A 14,133-nucleotide genomic window follows, 5' to 3' on the forward strand; every position below is an offset into this window, starting at 1 on the left:
TCTCCTATTCCTTCATACTTTAACCTGTAAAAATTATATAAAAGATGAAAAATAAACTAAAATGGGAAACTAAATAATAAAAGTAATTAATATACAGAAAATGGTCTTTTATGACTAAATTCTTATTATTTTTGGCTTGGAAAATTTCACATGCCAGAGGCACATCAATGTCCTTCAACTCCTGCCATTTCCATTCCCATCTAGGATCAACCATATAGGTTATATCAGCATCAGTAATTGCTGAAGGAATCTCCTGAATAATGTGATTTTCCAGGGGTCCAATCATCAGCCATTTGTCCTTCCAAAAAGATGTTCATTTTCCATTCCCCACCATTATCCTTGATCCATCACAAATCATGGGCCAAATCTTGTTCAACCCCAACCAGAGATTAGAGCAAGCATCCTTCTTTTGTATGCTAGGAATTAAATCATTCCCAACTTTATATTTGTTTTTGATCACCTACACCCATAATTCATCCCTGTGAGTAAGAATCTCATGACCAATTTTCATCAAGTTGGCTTTATTAGTCATCCTCAAATTCCTAATGCCCAGCCCTCCAGCATTCTTTTCCCTGCACACCACACTCCAAGAAGTAGCATGGATTTTCCTCTTCTCCTGGCTAGATCCTCACACAAACCCCTTAATCTTCTGCTCCACAGCTTCACAGGTGCTTGCAGGTATCAGAGCAGTCTACATAGTATATTTAGGGAGAGCAGCCAGAACTGATTTCGCCAGAACCACCCTACCAGCCATAGATAAGGACTTTTCCTTCCAAGCATTTAGTCTATTGTTTGTCTTATCAAGAATGTACTTGAAAGTACTCTTGCTCATTCTCTTATGTAACACAGGCACCCCTAGATACTTACCAAGATCAGCAGTTATAGAAAAATTCAAGACCTGACTTAGTTCTTCTCTTCTTGTGTGATTCACATTCTTGGAGAAGAAACATCTTTTTTTCTCATAGCTAATTTTTTGACCAGAGGCCATGCAGAAGTGGTCCAGAATGTTAGACATCAGTTTTGCTTGATCAACATTAGCTTCAGCAAATATGTGTAAATCATCTGCAAAGAACAGATAGGATAAAAGAGGTCCATTCTTACCCAGCTTCACAGGATGCCACTCTTTACTTTCTACAGCAGTGTTTATCTAATGTCCCAGTCTTTCTATGCATAGCACAAATAGGTAGGGAGATAGAGGGTCTCCTTGTCTAATCCCTCTCGAAGGTTTAAACTCTTCAGTTCTGGTTCTATTCCACAATATATCCATTGAAGCTGATGTGACACACTCTATAATAAGATCCACAACTGATGTAGCCAGTCCTGTTAAAAGGAGAGTATCTTTCAAAAACTCCCAATTCACCCTATCATAGGCTTTTTCCAAGTCTACCTTGATAGCCATCCACCCCTTTTTGCCTTTCTTTACCTTCATGGAGTGAAATATCTCTTGGCTAATGATGATGTTATCCGAAGCATGTATTCCTTTGACAAAGCTACACTGGTTAGGCATTATTAAGGACCTCATATGATTTTTCAATCTTGAAGCTGTCACCTTGGTGATTACTTTATGCACGACATTACATAGATTAATTAGTCTAAACTGGCTTATCATCTCCGGATTTTCCACCTTAGGAATCAAGCAGATTAGTGCCTGATTAATGTTAGCAACTCTCTTTGGGTCTTCAAAAATTTCCCTAATCAGATTCATTACAAAGCTCCCCACACTATCCCATTGAGATTGTAAGAATATGGCATGAAGCCCATCAGCTCCAGGAGCTTTGTAAGGATGCATTCTGAAGATAATACTTTTTACTTCATCAACCTTTGGGCAGCTTCCAATCTCTCTCCAACTACCATATCAATCACTGGGAATCTATTTCCAATGCAAAGCTTCGAGATACACTGGTTTTCCTCCACATACATATTCTTGAAAAAGTTAATAGCCATTAATTTGAGTTCTCCTGGGTCATCCACCCAAGCTCCATCTTCCTTTTTTAGAGTTGTAACTTTGTTCCTTCTATTCCTGGCTACAATGGCTGCATGGAAGAATCTAGAATTCATGTCTCCAAAGGCCAGCCAATTACATCTGGACCTTTGGAACTAGGTGAGTTCCTCTTGGATGTATATAGCATTCAGTTCCTGCCAAAGATCTTTGTGTAGTCTCTCCATTGCTTCATTTGGCCCTCTATTAAGCTGGGTATCCACCCCCCTAAGCCTTCTTTGAATCTGGATTTTCTTTTTTTGATCCTCCTTAAATCTGTTTGATGCCAACTAGTAGCTTCTTTTTGAAATTTATTTTTTGCAGGAATCCAATCAGCCTCCTTGCTCCAACAATTATCCACCACCTCCCTAAAGCTTGTATTGGTCAACCAAGCAGCCAAGAATCTGAATGGTTTGGGGCCATCAGTGTTTCTATAACCACTTCCATCTTTTAGAACTATAGGTCTATGATCTGATCCATAGAATTAAAGGTGGACCATATACCTATCAGGAAAGCTTCTATGCCATTCTTCATTCACAACAATTATGTCAATCCTTTCTTGCAAGGCTCCCCTCCTCCAGGTAAACTTAGGGCCTGAAAATCCTAAATCAGATAAACCACTTTCACTGAGGCAATCATCAAAGTCCTTCATGCTATCCCAACAAGTCCCAGCTCCTTCATGTTTCTCCCATGCCTCTAAATAAGCATTGAAGTCTTCTATTGCAGCCCATTTACCACCACCATTTACAGCAATCCTCTTCAAACTATCCCACAGAGACCTTCTCTCAGCTCCCCTGGGACTGCCATAGATGAAAGTAAAAAGTTCCTCACCCCAGAACTTAGCCAACAGATTTTGGTGTGAACATATTGATGATTCTCCTCTAAAATATGTATATTAGTCAACTTTTTAAACCATAAAATCCAGATCCCCCCAGAAAATCCAACAGCATCTTTTATGAAGAAACTATCAAAGCCTAAATTTCTTGCAACTTTTTCAGCTTTTTTTCCATTGATTCTGGTTTCCAAAAGGACCAGAACCTGAATCTTATTTTGGCACACAACATCTTTTATAAGAGCAGAAAAGCCCTTCTTCCCTGCTCCTATACAGTTCCATGTACTAACAATCATAAAATATGCATAAAGATTAAGAAACCAACCTCCAAACTAACCATCTCCTTGGTTCATCATCTGACTTCCACAGCATTTGTGATGTCATCTAGAGTCATTGCTGCTCTTCCATCTTGGCTTATGCTCTTTCCTCCACCTCTTCCATCAGGTGGCTTTTCCTTCAGCATAGGAACAGGTTTGTTCTTGCTCTCTGCATCATTACTATTGACCTCTATTTGAGTTGCTTCCATCTCCGGTGACTTGGAGCTAAAAGAAGGGTCACCCTGGATTCTTCCCCCAAAAGATCCCATATTTACCAGAATAACTCCCCTGCTGGATTGCTTGGGGAACTGATCCCTTCTAGGATCAGCTAATTGATTTTTCGCTACCTGTTTAGCAAGTTCCTTCACTTCAGTCCCATACCCCTGTGTCAAAGAGCTCTTATCAGGATTATTCTTTTTTTTTCCTCCCACTTTGATTTTTCCTAGACTGGCTTGGCTCCCCAGTATTCTTCCCATTAATAATCTCCTCCCCTGAAGGATTAGACTCCTTGTTTGGGTAGCTATCTTCTGTCACCTTTTGTAAAGGGCCAAATTTGGATCCTGACACTTTATTTCCCTGGCTAATGTCATTAACTCCAGCACTCTGCTTATCTTTGCTCGTATATATCTCCTTATTCCTCACTAGTTGAACTGTCCTCTTATTACTTCTTTTCTGGATTGCCATCTAGTTCCCAAATCCATTGATCTCTTGACTCTTCTCAATTTCTTCTTTCATTGATTCTTCCATATGGCTGTGATCAGGATTACCACATTGTTTCTCCTCTCCAGTATCTTCTTCGAGCTTTTTTGTATTTTCTGGATTCAGCATGCATTTGTCTCTCCTATGGCCATACTATCCACATAAGAAACAGATCATATGCAATCCTTCATAGCCAATGAACAGCTGTCTCTGCCCAATCCTGAATTTTGATAGTAGACTTTTACTCAAGTCTATCTCAACACAAATGCGCGCGAACCTGCCTTTGTCCGTGATCTCTTGTAACTCCCCTTATCCACTGATCCTTAAGGAATTCTCGTCAATCCTCAATGTTCTCCCCACCATGTTACCCATTCTCCATAGGTCTTTGTATGTGTAGAATTTGCTAGGAACTCCTGGAATCATGATCCAAACTGCCAATTTTTTGACTCTGTCATCATATGGGTCAAAGTTTGGCCTCCATCTTTGGACTATGAGATAGTGATCTGCCACTATCCATGGTCCCTGCTGCTGCACGAAGAGGTAGTCATGCGTCTTCTCAAACTTTACCATGTAGTGGTGATTCTCAAGATCCAATACCTTGTATTCTCCTTCCAGGTTCCACAACTTGTGAAGTCTATTCCACAGGAATTTCGCTCCTAGTCTTTTCCCCAAGAGCTTCACTATCAGTGCCTTTCTCCACCTTTTGCATTGTTCCAGTTTCTCCAGCACATCGAACTGGTAGAAGGGATTTAGTGGATTGTCATCCCCTAACTGCTCATACGCTTTCATCGTTTCTTCTTCCTCGATTTCCTTTTGCTTGCACTGAGCAAGCCAGTCATCTTCCTCCTCCTGGATCCCATCCCAAACACCATTGATTCATAGGAGATGGTCCTTATACGACACTAGCTTCCGGGGATCTCTCCTCACATCTTCTTCCTTCCCCGGATCTGCTCCTGTCTCTCCCATCTCGTCTGAATGCTTCATACTAACTTCCTCGACCTCCACTGCGCCCGCAATCGAAGGATCTACATGCATCTCCATATCCATCCCTGTATATCCCTTTGCCTTCTTCGGCTCTCTGATGATTTTTGAATCCCCCTCAGAGATGGGGGATCTTCCCCCTTTCACCACCATGAACTGACGAAAAACCCTAGCGGAGTTTAAAATCCTTTTCACGCGCCTCACGCGTAGTCGTCATTGTTGCGTCTGTAGTCATTATAAAAAGTTTATTTTAACTTTTAATTCATCAAGTTGATAAAGGTGTAGCATACTTGATACTACAATAGGTTGATCGATTACTTACTTGATACTAAATGTTAATATAAATATTGGAAATGTAATAATGTTGCTTGCTTACTGTTTTCGTTCCTCATTGATTGTCTGAAACCATTTCAGTCACTACTCTTTATGCAAATACTATCATTATGACCTTCCTTTAGCTCTTGAGATGAGATACCAAGGATTATTGAGCCCAAATGTTGTGTAAGTACCATTATGGATATAAGAAAAAAATAGAGATATTAATCTTTTACATGCATATATTTCTCATATATTAATGTTTGAAATAAGTTTTGATGTGCTTACACCACTATAATTATGGCCAATGGATATTTAATGAATGCTTCAAAATTATTGAACAGGAAAGATTTTGCTGATTATGCAGACTTTTGGAGACAGAGTAAAGAACTGGATGACGTTTAATGAACCTAGGGCAGTGGCTGCTCTTATCTGAAAATGGTAAACATCAGATGCTTGTTTCTGGCTTTGTCTCAATTCTTTCTGATGCACTTATAGTTGGCCCATTGTACATTGGCCCAACCATTGATTCAAGAAACTCGTAGTCAACTAGATTTGTGGCCCAATAAGTATGGCCCAATTGTTGAAAGAGGCAGTGATTTGAAATATGACAAACTACAATCGAATCCAAGTCCTAGTAAAGCAGTAGATGTGATTGTGATTTGTTTGGGTAGAAAAGGAAAGCAACATAATTGGCGTGATTTGAGATTAAAGATTTGGGATGTATTTTGAATTATTTGTTTGTAATTTTTTATTTTTTTTTAGATGTTAATTACTGTTATATTTATTTTAGGAAGTTTTATTATTTTTAGAATTTTAGATTTAGAATTTTCAATCAATTTGTAATTAGTCTATAAGAGGGTGCTTATGACCCTTATTCGAGGAGTTGAATTTTGTTATTTGACAATTATAATTGATAACTGGAAGGTTACTCTTTTGTGAAATCCCAACTTTTTGTTTAGCCACTTTTCTATACGCTTTCGGCATCATTTGGTATCAGAGCATTAGGTTACCTTCAACCAATGGCTGAACAGAATCGTGGAGGTCGACGACGGCGGAGTCACGAGGGTAGGGAATGCGGATTCGTTCCTGAAGAATATAGGCAAATGCGTCAGATTGAGCCGCGAGATATAGAAAATGAAGAGCTCGGGAGGCGGATCCAGGATTTGAAGCAACAACTTGAGCAAGTGTTTGACAAAGAATCCAAGTTTTGAAGCGACTATGTGTGCGGGCACAGAGAAAGAGAATTCAAGATTTTGAGCGACGACTCGTGCGGATATGCATGAAAATTCAAATTTTGAAGCAAACTTTTGCGGAGGTGCAGAGCATGAGAATTCAATATTTGGAGCGGCGACTTGCGTGGACAAAGTTGGACATTCAATCCGAAGAAAGAATGGAATTAGATGACGCATCTGATGACGAAGAAGAGGACGTTAATCCCTTGGGGATTCTAAACCAGGGACAGAATTGGGAAGTACAACCTGAAAATCAGTCCACTTTTCAAGATATCGAGATGCAAATCAGGATTGCTGACTTTGAAGTCTATGATCATAATCCAATTTATGATGATTATCCGATCTATGATGATTATCCGATCTAGGATGATAATCCAATTTATGATGATTATCCGATTGTTGATAATTATCCCATTTATGATGATTATCCATCTTATGATGATTATCCAGTTTATAATAAATCTGATGGTGAATCAGATTATGAAGATCTAATAGAGGAAGATTTATTATTTGAATTTTTGTCTAAAGAAATTGAGATCAGTGGAGATTAACAAGATTCGAGGACGAATCTTTTCCTAGCAGGGGAGAACGATGCACTTATAGTTGACCCATTGTACATAGCCCAACCATTAATTCAAGAAACTCGTAGTCAACTAGAGTTGTGGCCCAATAAGTATGGCCCAATTGTTGAAAGAGGCATTGATTTGAAATATGACAAACTACAATCGAATCCAAGTCTCAATAAAGCAGTAGATGTGATTGTGATTTGTTTGGAAAGAAAAGGAAAGCAACATAATTGGCGTGATTTGAGATTAAAGATTTGGGATGTATTTTGAATTTTTTATTTGTAATTTTTTATTTATTTTTAGATGTTAATTACTGTTATATTTATTTTAAGAAGTTTTATTATTTTTAGAATTTTAGATTTAGAATTTTCAATCAATTTGTGATTAGTCTATAAAAGGGTGCTTATGACCCTTATTCGATGAGTTGAATTTTGTTATTTGATAATTATAATTGAGAACCGGAGGGTTACTCTTTTGTGAAATTCCAACTTTCTGTTTAGCCACTTTTCTATGCGCTTTCGGCATTACTTTCTTTCTGCTGTGTGTTATGATGAACTGTTAAAAGCTGGATGCAATGTCATCTGACTTAGTTTATGATTTACAGGCATGGATGACCCTGGTAATGTAACTCTTCCCAAGGGTTTGCATGACAACACAAGAATAAAATATTACAAAGACTATCTGACTCAACTAAAGAAGGCAGTTGATGATAGAGCAAATGTGGTTGAATACTTCGCTTTATCATTGCTTGATAACTTTGAATGGAGCTTGGGCTACACATCAAGTTTTGGCATTGTCTATGTTGATTTCAAAACCCTCAAGGGATACCCCAAGATGTCAGCATACTGGTTCAAGCAACTCCTTACCAAAAAGCAGCAGTGGAAAAGCTTGGCTTAACATCTATTTTCTAAGCTTCTAGATGTAACTGCGAATCATGTTTTAGTAGCTTTGGATCAGTGAAAGCCTCTATGCAATTGTAATCATGTGACTTGGTTAATACAATTCCTGGAATAAAATGATCTTTTTTTATGGCACTCACTACTTTTCCATAGGCTGTAGTCTCATATTGTTCAATGTTTTGAACAAATGAAAACATTAGGAAAGACATATTGAAACATAAAAAGGTTGAGTGAAGGCCTTTTAATGGTTTTATATTGTTATCACTTTTAACACATCCCCTCACACAAAGGCCCACTGAGCTTGAAGGGTCGACAATATATCAAGTCCCTACCTTTGTGAGTCTTGTCACTACAGACATAAAAAAAAATGTTTATGACATGATAATAATTAAAAATATAAACCATATTAGTAAAATATGCATAAAATTAGCAATGAATTCACAAAAATTGTCAGTTAGTTGAACACAATTAACTTGTGTTTTAATAAACACATTCATCTCCAATTTATATCACTTGCCTGTACTATTTTCTCTGCTATTATGGGAGCCAAAGTCTGAAAAGTTTCTCTTCTGTCTAAGTGGTGCAGGAACTTCAACTTCAACTTTGCAGGAACTTGAAAATAAAGGAAAATTTCAGGAAAGGAATTACCCAAAAAATGGGAACAAAAAAATAATAAATAAAGGATATGGTCCTAAGAAATCAAGCTTTCCATCAAGTGACTAAAGAAAATTTTGCGGAAGAGGCCTTCATGTGTGCTTAAGCTCTTAGCATTGGTATCATATCTACACAAATATTCCAGAAGGAAAAAGTCATTGCAGAAAGAATAATAAATATCATTCTAAAAATAAGAATTGAGAAATAAGTTTAGTATTAGCAATTCGAGCATGCTGAAAGACTGCAACTGCCTCTTTGAAGGATTTGGCATAATCTTCAGGCATTTGATAGCCTTTCTCAAACTTAATAACAGACAAGATCTGTTAAAGAAATGATATATTAGTCATAATGACATTGAATATGAACCTTCATTCAGCTATGTCTTTAAAGGCTATATTAGCAACAACTTCAAGGATACTTGTCGCACCAACAGAAAAAATAAAAAATAAAAAATAAAATAAAAGTATTGGTTGCTGTAATTACAACATCCAAATGAACACAAAATAGAAAAGTCACAATACAAAAGTCCTTGCCGAATTCTCATTTTCCAAAACAAGATGTATAAATGGTACTCACTAGTCACAGTACATAATATATGTGGTAGAATACAATACAAAATAGAAAAGTCCTTGCCTTTTTGGCTTCAAACAAAAGACTTGGCCCAAATCTATTAGTTTATTTAAGTCTATCAAGTCATCAAAATATATCAAGAATTAGAAAGAAAAAAAATTAAAATAATTTATTATTTAAAATTATTTAACTGATTATTTTATTTTATTTATTACATAGACTGGCATATAGGCTTGGCCTCTTTTCTATAGAGGCTTTTTTGAAGATCTCAATTCTATTTTACTAAATATATTAAGTTGGAATGCTTTATCTCTCATAATTGACTTCGGTCACCCCAAATTATGGATGGTGGATGTAACATCCCGTTCTAGAACCGGTTTGTTAACATCGCATTATGATATTAAGCGCAGTTACAATCACATTGGCTCAATTAAAAATCCGGATAAATTTTTCTTTTTAAAACGACGCCGAATTTAAAATATCCAATTGTGTGATCATAACCATATTACCTTGCGGAATCAGATAAACCAAGCTTAACATCATGTTTTTATTCCATTTTTAAACCATTATTTTACTTCTTGTTTATTTCACGACTTCTACTATATTGTAGATCTCTTCGTTAGCTACGCGTGGGTTCAAACCGCGCTCAAATCGGAGCACTGTAGCCCAAGTTATGGGTTTTCTACGAAACGAGCGCGTGAATCCTGCCGATCCCGGCGCGACCGGCGCCAGATGTGGCGCGGCGGGCGCCAACGAAACAGAAGCTCCCCATCGAAATGGCGCTGGAGGCGCCAAGGTTGGCGCCAGATGCGCCAGCTGGTGATCCCGGCGCGATTTGCGCCAACTCCGGCGCGATTTGCGCCACGAAACATAAGCTTTCGAGCAAAATGGCGTGATGTGCGCCAAGTTTGGCGCCAGGTGCGCCAAAGCTCTGAAGGTTTCACCAATTCTTAGTATTTTACCTCTAACTAGAGTTATACATGTCCAATTCACACAATATTGGTCTCTATGGAAAGCTAAGAAAAATATCTACAACTTCCATACATACACCACCGTCCCAACCTATCATATAATTTCCTCTTCATAAATGGTTCTTAGTTCTTGCATGATACAAACACATCTAAAGGGACATGCATGCCCTTTTCCTCATGGCTTGTACTAAAATTTGGGCAGCATAACCCTTGTTTTCTCAACAATTCCCAATTTAGAACTAGGTACCTAATATGATTTCTCAGCCCAACCAATTCAATAACTCAATACATAAAAGCATGCATATATTGAATTTCAAGTAGGCATCATTTACATTACATATCCATTACAAATCATGGAACTTAGCTTACAAAACACTATGATCATTCCCTTGGCTCCCATCAACAAAAGAGATGACCAAAGGCATGAGCATAGGCTAAGTCCATTCCAATATACAAATCATAAATCTAGCATTGCCTATTCATTTAATTCTATACATGTGAGCTACAAAACAACATGTACAATCTCAAAAGAAATGCCACATTTCATGCATAATCCAGATATGGCCACTTGCCACCAGAGGCTCCTGCAGCATCCTTACCTGAAAGGGGGTCCCCACAACACGGGGTGAGATATAGGAATATATCCAGTAAACCAGGGGTCCTTGGAGCATCTCTCCACCCCACAGTTCCATATCAGTGTAATAGCAATAACAATAATAATGCAGTAAATACATATCTATGCAAAGTGCAATACATCTCCAGGAGAAATCCCTCGAGCTCTCAAGCTGTCCTAAGGAAACTCAGATGCAAATAGTCCTACTGGCCAGCTAACTACCAAGTATGATTTACGCATCGTCATGCAACATACCACATAGGGAAACACCATCCTATGCCACACCAAATGCATACACATACGTATAACAAAGCATTACACTATTTCATTGCATTTATATACACTATAATCACCACTACCCTTTCAGGGCTTGGTGGAACAATCAAGGGAATTACACCCAAGGTCCGAAGGCTTACCTCAATGCTTTAGTCGACCTTTGTTCTTCACCAATGTCAACAATACTCTACTCCAAAACCAACACATACACATGGTGTAATGCAATCAACACATTGCATCCAAGAGTATTTCACAATCAACCATCAATTACTCAATTCAAAACACAACACAAGTACGAGCTTACCAATTCCAATGAGCTATTCAAGCTCCATAGCTTGCTCCAATGGTTGATCACTCACGGTTGGTCCAAATGTCTCAATCCTAGACATCACAAGGATCCAATCAATCATTCCACTCACTAATTGTTCAACATGCTAGAATACTAACCAATCCAAGCATGAATTTTCCAATATTATGAACAATTATCAAATGACTATCTAGGCTCATTTCCACCGATTAAATGTCGTTCCTAGCATTTTTCACAACATGCTCTAAACTCCATTCTTCCTAGAACATAGCTAATTCAACTACATTTCATAAAAATCCCAATTTACTATTCACAAACCCTAACTCATGCAAATTTCAAGGAATCATGAGGCTCAAGGGTGAGAATCTTACCACCAATGGTTGCACAACAATGATGTGAGTGCTCCTCAAGCTCCCATGGAGGTAGAAACTCTCAAAACCCCAATTTTCACCAAAGGGCCGAATTTTTGAGAGCCAATATCTCACCACACAAAGCTCCCCACTTAAAACTAAGCTTGGATTATGAAAGGGGGCGAGATTCTAAGCGATTTAGGCTTTTGAATCACCCAAAACGGTCAAGGTTTGATCTCTCTCTCTCTTCCTCCCTTCCTTCTCCCTCTTTTCTCCTTCTTCTTCTTCTTCTTTTCTCCTCTTCTGGCGTCGACGAAATGGGGTGGGAAATGGGGCTCTTTTGGCTTTTAGTCACTTAACATTGGTTAAGTGGCTTTAAGCGGGTATTGGTTCGTCTATCTATTCAACTCCAATAATTATCAAACTTTACCCAAAATTCTGGAATATTATTCTAGGAATATTACTATTTTTATTTTTATATTTTGGGCACTTTCACCAGTACCCATTTATACCCCTCAACTTTCACTGAGTACACTTTTTAACTCCAAAGTGACTCAGATTCATTTAATTAAGCATTATACTTAATTTTACTCACTAAAACATGTTTAATTAATTAATTACACTTGATTTACTAATTAATTAAGATGGACTATTATAGTGGAGCTGGATTTTGATTTGGCTGTATGTTTCCTATGGTATTTTTACAAAAGAGGAAGAGTTAAGAACACAAGCATATTTTGGTTTCATCATCTGAGCTGTCTTAGGTGTTAATGTTGCTGATATTTTCCTTGAGGTTATTGCCGCATAATTAATAGGAGCTTTTCCAAAGGCTATGGTTTATTTGGTTGTAGTTATTTCAAGAATGTGTGTTTTAGTGATCAGCTAAACTTTACCTTTAAAAGGATTGAACAAAATTAATATATGAATAGGGACTTGACAAGAATATTTTCCTATCTAGAGAAGAATGAAGGAGAAAGGGAAGAAATACCTATGAGAAGTGTATCAATAAAATGGGAATTACTTATAGAGGTATCTATTTTCTTTCATTATAGTTGGGTTTTTGATTCTTATGATAGCAGCAACTGGGGGTGGAATTACTTTTCAGTTGAGGTTATCAGATCTGTTGTACTAAGGCATATAAAAATTAGATTGAACTTTATTTTTTTGGACTTTGAAATTATCTATGAACTCAATCCTGCTATCCCAAAATTTAACACTTTTTGCTTGCTGATTTTGCCCCTCTGATGTCTTGAATATCAAAACAATTCATTTACTTTATGTTCCTGAACAAACATTACTTGCAGTTACTCTAGACAATGCCTCCCATATATTGTACAAACATGACAAGTGTTCAGATGCTAAATTAGCACAAAAGTAGATTAATATATGATGAATAGGAAAATTCGCATGGACAAGTATGAAAGTCAACCCAACAGTTCTAATTCTTACTCCGTACATGGTTTGTTAGGACCTCTGTTCACTTGTTCAAATAAAGGCAGTTAGTTAATTGGCAACTTTCAACAAAATTCCCATGTATTACGAGAAACTGTCATTTCAGTGGAATCTAAGCATGGCACAACTATGACAAAGTCTGATATTTTTGTTCCTTTTCATTTGTATGCAGATATTTACATCTATGTTAGATATATAGAGATTTTTGTGTTAGTTTTATTGTTTTTAAATAATATGATGGTGTAGCCTTAGCTCATCGATGGTGTCTCCCGCCACGGGTTTCTCCCTAGACCCGCCTAACACTGGAGATGGGTTGGGAGAGGGCACCAACTTTATATATTTAATTAACTCATTAACGATAGTCCCCTACTATGGACTTCCCCGGAACCGACAGAAGATGCCTGTGCATTTACTTGTGTCTATAGAAATATGGGAAATACATCCATCATGTCATAGGAACCAAATATTTTATCATGTTAAGAAAAAGACAACCAATTCATTGAATAAAGTGTCCCATCACTTTTTAAATATTATATATACCTTATCTTTTTCTTAAAATAACAGCACATGATTGTACGCAACCTTACTTACCCTTTCATTTTAATAAAGAGGCTATTTTCCTGTCTCGAACCCATGACCTTCCGCTTATAAGGAACAACCTTACCTGCTCCAAGACTAAGTGCATATTTGGATCCTTTCTTTTTTAAATTAAAAGCTACTTATAAGCAAAACTTAAGCCAAACGGATTTTGAAAAAAACTCTTATAAGGAAAAGTTCTTTTTTTAATAATGAAGAAAAAAGCTAAAAGCTCCTAGGAGGAGTTTTTTCTCAAGCTCTTATCTATTTTTCTTGAATTTTGTGCTTTTTTTTAAAATGAAGAGTTATAAAAATAGAAAGAGAGAAATAGTTTTTTTTTTTTGAAATATGTGCTTTTAAGTTAAAAAATTTATGTAATTATCAAACAGTTCACTACAAAAATTCAGGCATTTTGTGGGGGTCATATTTTCATATTGTGGGGGTCTTTGATCCCCACAAAAGACATTTGTGACATTCACATCAACCCCCAATTTTGCCTTTGCCACAACATACTTTGTGGCATATTTTTGTACAACGCCACA

General features: G+C 37.2%; 1 long non-coding RNA gene across 1 annotated transcript; it reads right to left on the reverse strand.

Moving 5' to 3' along the window:
• Nucleotides 1-10,342: 10,342 nt before the first annotated feature.
• Nucleotides 10,343-11,861, reverse strand: LOC133287087 (uncharacterized). The gene is made up of 3 exons (XR_009748198.1): nucleotides 11,585-11,861; nucleotides 11,211-11,287; nucleotides 10,343-10,616 (listed from the first exon to the last, which is right to left on the reverse strand). It is a non-coding gene; the product is annotated as an uncharacterized LOC133287087 (long non-coding RNA).
• Between the last annotated feature and the right edge of the window lie 2,272 nt (nucleotides 11,862-14,133).

The sequence above is a fragment of the Gastrolobium bilobum genome, unplaced genomic scaffold (genome assembly GCF_033153095.1).
Source record: "Gastrolobium bilobum isolate Gb01-03AN ecotype WA unplaced genomic scaffold, APGP_CSIRO_Gbil_v1 utg16421, whole genome shotgun sequence".
Lineage (NCBI taxonomy): Eukaryota > Viridiplantae > Streptophyta > Magnoliopsida > Fabales > Fabaceae > Gastrolobium > Gastrolobium bilobum.